Source organism: Petaurus breviceps, unplaced genomic scaffold (assembly GCF_028583685.1).
Source record: "Petaurus breviceps papuanus isolate PSGF00001 unplaced genomic scaffold, PetGlider_PUasm1.0 551, whole genome shotgun sequence".
NCBI classification, from domain to species: Eukaryota; Metazoa; Chordata; class Mammalia; order Diprotodontia; family Petauridae; genus Petaurus; species Petaurus breviceps.
The window spans coordinates 22149260-22154998 of NW_027186372.1; the positions used below are offsets into that span (position 1 = coordinate 22149260).

General features: G+C 43.4%; 1 protein-coding gene across 21 annotated transcripts in view; it reads left to right on the plus strand.

Annotated features, from left to right (window-relative positions):
• Positions 1 to 2627: 2627 nt before the first annotated feature.
• ATP10B (ATPase phospholipid transporting 10B (putative)) overlaps positions 2628 to 5739 on the plus strand; it is a 326335-nt gene continuing 323223 nt past the window's right edge. For 6 of the 21 annotated variants that reach the window (XM_069102462.1, XM_069102441.1, XM_069102461.1 and 3 more), the window contains exon 1: positions 2629 to 2778. The gene's annotated coding sequence lies outside the window, so the exon portion shown is untranslated. Of the gene's footprint in view, positions 2897 to 5739 lie in introns of all 21 variants that reach the window. The other 15 variants (XM_069102445.1, XM_069102457.1, XM_069102453.1 and 12 more) reach the window with 4 other exon arrangements.

Below are 5739 nucleotides of genomic sequence, written 5' to 3' on the forward strand. Positions count from 1 at the left end.
CTCTCTCTCTCTCTCTCTCTCTCTCTCTCTCTCTCTCTCTCTCTCTCCTTCTCTATAACATGAGGACTCTGGACTAGCTGATTTCAGCAATCTCTTCCAGATCAAAATCCTAAAGTCCTATGGTCTATGCCCTTTTAGATAAGATATTTAGAAAAAAGGTGGTTGTCTAATTAATATATGTGTATATACTTATACATCTGTGCATATGTATATGTACATATATACACATATAATTAAGGAATCTGTCAGAATTTGAGGACCATAATCTACTATTAAGCCTGAATCAGGAAATGGTGAACTTGGATGCAGAAAAACAATTCATATTCTTTCCTGCCTCCAGAAGCCTATCCCTTTTAAAGCCAATTGTAAGCTGAGGAGGGTGCTGATGAAGGGATGAAACCAGGACATTCCAGAAGAGAGGGAGCCAAAGCTCTCAAGGGGAACTGTGTAGTGTAAAAACAGCATTTGGATCTCATCAGAGATGAAGCAAGGCAAAAACATGGGTTCCATTCTAGGAACCAGAAAACATAGCACATAAACATACCTCTTAGCAAAAGCTCCAAAGTTGAGATTCCCCCAAAGCTCTCAGCTCCATGGGGACAAACACAGCAGTCCCCATCAGCAGAGAAGTGAAATGCAACCATAAAATTGTTGAAACCCTTTAGAGATCAGGAAGAGAAAGGGAGAAGAATCTGACTTGTTTCTCCTTTAACATTTTAATACTATCATTTTGTTCACCGGAACAGCCATTTATTAGAATAGCTAATTGCTTTTTAATAATAGGCTGAAGGCATTACCTAAACTGCCTTGTTGATCTCCATAAAACCTCAATAAAATAAAATGAGATGCCCTGTCACTCTGGAAAATCAGAGGAAATTTGGCCTGCCCAAGACTTCCTCCCCACCCCTCCACTGAGCTCACAAACAGCAATCTGTAGTTGTTACTTTAGGAACTATGTCTTGAATTATGGTTTTGCTTCCTGACTTGATACTCCTTTGATACAAAATACCACTACAGAATAAGGTGATGAAATTATAGTTTGTAAGGGTTGAAAGGGACCTTAGCCAGCAGCCTGCTCAATTCCATCTTAAACATGCTATTATTTTTATATATTATTATTATATATAACATGTATTATAATTATCATATATAAACAGCCTCTCACTGAGGTTGAGATTAAGTTATTGAACCAGGGTCACACAGCTGGTCGATGGGACTATTTTCTACATTTATAAATTAGGAAACTTGAGGCAGAGAGAAATTGAGTAGCTTGCCAAGTTGGGGCTTGAACCCAGGACTTTCTGTCTCTAGATTATCATATGCCGCTGTGCTTCTCCTAGTGACTAGGACAACCTCACACAGCCAGCTACTTGCAGAACAAGGACAAAAACTGTGGAGTGCTTGTTAATTAGCCGATTATTTGATTGGCTATTTGGTTGCTGCCAGGCTCAGTAGGCAGGGCTTTTTTCCACTATACCACAACCTGGAGGAATTTTACTATCAGGTCACTGGGGATCTGACAGTGGGACTGACTCTTGGGAAGACCTGAATCCTGCCCTCAGACACTACTAGCTAGGTTACCCTGAGTCAGTCACTTAAACTCTTCCAGCCTCAGTTTTCTCATCTCTAAATGACGACAATAAGGGTGTTTATCTCATAGGATTTGTTGTGAGGAGCAAATGAGACAATACATGGAAAGCCCATTATCAGCCTTAAATTGCTATATGAATGCTAGCTTTTTGTTATTGCCCCCTCTTCCTCAAGTTACTAGCCTATCACAGATACAAAGGACCCTCCCTCCCTCTTCTTCCATAGCTCCACTGGGTCAAGGAGAAAAAGCTGAGCTACACCCATATTTCTCTGCTTGTGGATTCTTTGCCCCACCCAAATGTAATGTAATCTCTTTATGGGCAGGGGCTGCTTTTAATTTGAGCTCCGGATGCCCAGATGCTAACACAACACTGCACATAATAAGTAGTACATTTAGCAAGGGATTGTTGGGGAAGGTTCATGGTTCAGGGGATTGGTCCTCGCCTGTTTAGGAAATCCTCCAGACCCAGAGACAGGGAGAGCTGAGGCTCCAATCCCTGTCTGGCTGGGTAGGGGCTGACTATGGAGCATCATCCCTGAGCCCAAGGCACTGGCCCACCTACCAGTGGGTATCCTGAAAGTTGGCTTCTCTAAGGAAAGCAACCATGGGTGTGGGGTTTGGGGGGGGAGAACAAAGCCTGTTGAACCAGCTGCACAGGGAACTCCCAGGAACTGGGGAGGAGAAGGGAGAAAGAAGAGAGGAAAGAAGCCCAGGACAGGATTGGGGGGAGGGTGAAGGAACCCAGGAATGGGGAGAATGAAGAAGAGAAAATCAGAATGAGGGAGAGAGAGAGGAGAAATAAGGGGTAGGAATAGATTGTGAGGGACTTTACTGATTGTGCCATATAATGGCATATAATGGCTATATAATAGCAGACCCCTGCGTGGGGGAGGATGATCAAGGAGACTGTGTTCTCTGAACTGCAGCCCTGGCTTTTTCTCAAAGGAGGAACTGTTCCTACTCGCCTATCCCTTTGACACTTCTAGGCCTGCCCCACCAGGAGGTGGAGCCAGGCTGCCCTACCCCACCCCCTTCCCTAGTCCTCTTTACCCCATAGAGTGAGATAACCAGTAGAACCTGTTGGCTGGCTCCATCCTTGCCCCACCCCCCTCCATTAAAGCATCCTGGCGGCTGGGAGCCACACCACCCGCCTCCCCAGTCACAGCTGTTCAACCTGCTCAGAAGAGGTAAGCTGAGAGCCCAGAGTGCTTGGAATGAATTGGGAGGGAAGGGGCTGTCTTTGCCCTCTTTATTCCTGGGCAAGTGATCTCCAGATGGAAGGAGACCCTGGGAGAGCTAACAACCGTGAGTCTTTCTTTTCCTTGAATCAAGGATCATAGGCTTTGAAGCTCCAAGAGATTTTGGAGATCATCTCATTCAACTCCCTCAGTTTCACAGATGCAAAAAGAAGCACAGAAAGTGGAAATGGCTTGCTTAAAGGTCACACAGGGTATAAGGAACAGGGTTGGGAGTTGAACCCAAGTTCAGTGATTTTTTTTGTCTCCAGACACCACAAGAGTTCCCCTGGATTGTAACACCATCCTCAGTCTGAGCATTGGAATTGGAAGGATGACTCCTAAGAAACCCTTTGGAATCAAGAACCTATCAGGGTTTGAAATAGGGCAGTTGTTGTCACAAGTTGAAATGAGTTTTAATTATCTCAGGTTTAAACAGGTGACTTGGTGCAGTGGGGAAAGCATTGGATTTGGGTCCAGAAGACCTTGGTTCAAAGCTTAGCTCTGCTTCTTACTACCTGTGTGTCCTTAGACAAGTCACTTAACATCGAGGAGACCCCATTTTCCCAAGTTTATAATGAGGGGCTTGGACAAGGTGAGTCCTAAGGGCCCTTTTGGCTCTAACTTTCAATGAACCTGGCTAGAGGTTGCCTTTGGATGCACCAATTGCTGCTCTCCAGGGCTCTCTTACTTACGAAGATGATTCCTTTCAGTGAAGTTAGGAAGGATATATCACAAAGAGCAGGAGCAAAATTAATTGATGATGGTGATGAGGAAGGAGGATGAGGATGGTGGAGGTGCTAACAGTTATAGCCTTCTGGATTTTAGATACCTTCAGAGCAGGGGCAGTGCACCCCTTCCCCAGCATCTAACACAGTAACCTCCTTCTAACATATACAGGCTAAATGTTTTTTGCATAAGTGAATGAATGGTTAAAAATTAAACCTTCTTGGGGCAGCTAGATGGCACAGTGAATAGAGCACTGGCCCTGGAGTCAGGAGGACCTGAGTTCAAATCCAGCCTTTACACCTACTAGCCTTGTGACCTTGGGCAAGTCACAACCCGAATTGCCCTTCCAAAAAAAGTAAATAATAAAAATTAAAATTAAACCTCCCCATGTGAGCTGATTCTATGCTCCAAGGGTCTACAACCCAGACAGGGACCAACTTCAGCATAAAATATTAAGCAGAAATTACCCTTGCCAAGTAGTGCCTTTGCATGTTATTTGGGAGTAAATTGGTATTGTTCGATGGGCAGGTTTGGGGAGTGGGAAAGAATGATTCCATAGAGAGTATCCTACACCTTCTCCCAATATACTTAGAATGTGTCAGGTTCTATTTCCAGTTGTCCTGACCACCTTAGGCAATATTGACTGCTGTGTTGCTAGTTGTTAGTTTTTTGGAAGAAGGAGGTAGTATGATGTAAAGAGAAAGAAAGAAAGTCTCCTGATTTTAAGTCAATAGATATGGTCATTGATTCTAAGTCTTTCCAGATCTAGGATTGGTTGAGGGGCCTGAAAGGACACAAAGGTAATGAGGATAGTTCTAAGAGGGGACTTTTTCTCCCTGCCATACCCAGCCTGTACTCTCCCCAATTCCAATTGAGAGAAAAAATGTATTATGCATGGATCCAAATGATAATTTCATAATTACATGGTGGAGGATGAATGATTAGACAGAAGTTTGTCTGGGGGGGAAAGGGTAAGGGGTGCTAGACTGATTCAAGGTGAATATGTGTCAACAGTTGGGATACAGCAGTCAACCTAACTAAAGTGATCTTAGCCTCCATTAAGAGAAGCTTAGAGTCCAAGAATAAGGTGAGAATACCACTGTACCCCATCCTAGTCAGGCTGCAATTAGAGTTTTGTAGTCAATTCTGGACAGCACATTTAAGGCAACACACTGATAAGCAAGACTAGTTTTCAAATAAGAATGACCAGGTTTGAGAATCAAGTTCATGCCCTATGACAAATTAGTTGAAATGAAAAGACTTAGAGGGGGGACATGATGGCTGTCTTCAAGTATTTGAAAAGCTACCATATGGAAGAGGCTTTGTTTTTATTCTGTTGGTGCCCAGTGAGCAGAACTAATAGTTGGTAGAAGTTGTAGAAAGAATTGGGGGGGGGGGGGATGTCTAATAATTAAAGTTATCCAAAAATGGAATGGGTTGCCTTGGGAGGTGGTAGATTCCTTCTCCTCATTGGGGGTCTTCAGCGAAAGACTAGATGACCAATTACTGAATATATCAAAGAGGAGATTTTTGTTCAGATATGAATTTGACTATATGATTGCTGAGGTTCCTTCCAACTTTAAAATCATTCTTCAATGATTCCTGGGCCACACTAGGGAAAAGTGTCGCATTAAGTTATTTCTTCATGTCTACTATTCAATCTTCAATGACTCCTTTTTTGGATCTGAATTTGGAAAACACTCAGAAACCACTGTCAACTTACCTCCAGGGTTGTCAGTGGCACTGTGGTTTCATAAAGTCAAAGGTAGATTCTAAAACAAATTGCAGCCTGAAATATCCAATTAGCCCTTTAAAAAGTGGGAGAGGAAAGAGAGGACCTGAAGAAAGACAACTAAACCCTGATTGCCACAGGTGGTGATTTCTAAAGGGCCAATTCTAACATTCTATGAATCTAGAGATTGTCTTTGGATAGGTCACTAACCCAGCTATAGAAGAATTAGGAGGTGAGTTCTTTTCCCAGTTTTTTATCAGATGCTTCCAGAAGGGGTATTTACAGGGACCAGAAGTACTGCTATAGCAATTCTGGGAGGGACTAATTCTTTTCTCCCCAAAACAGGAAAAATGAGAAGTGGAGAGGGAAGGAAGGAGAGGGAGAGGGAGAGGGAGAGGGAGAGGAAGAGAGAGAGAGAGAGAGAGAGAGAGAGAGAGAGAGAGAGAGAGAGA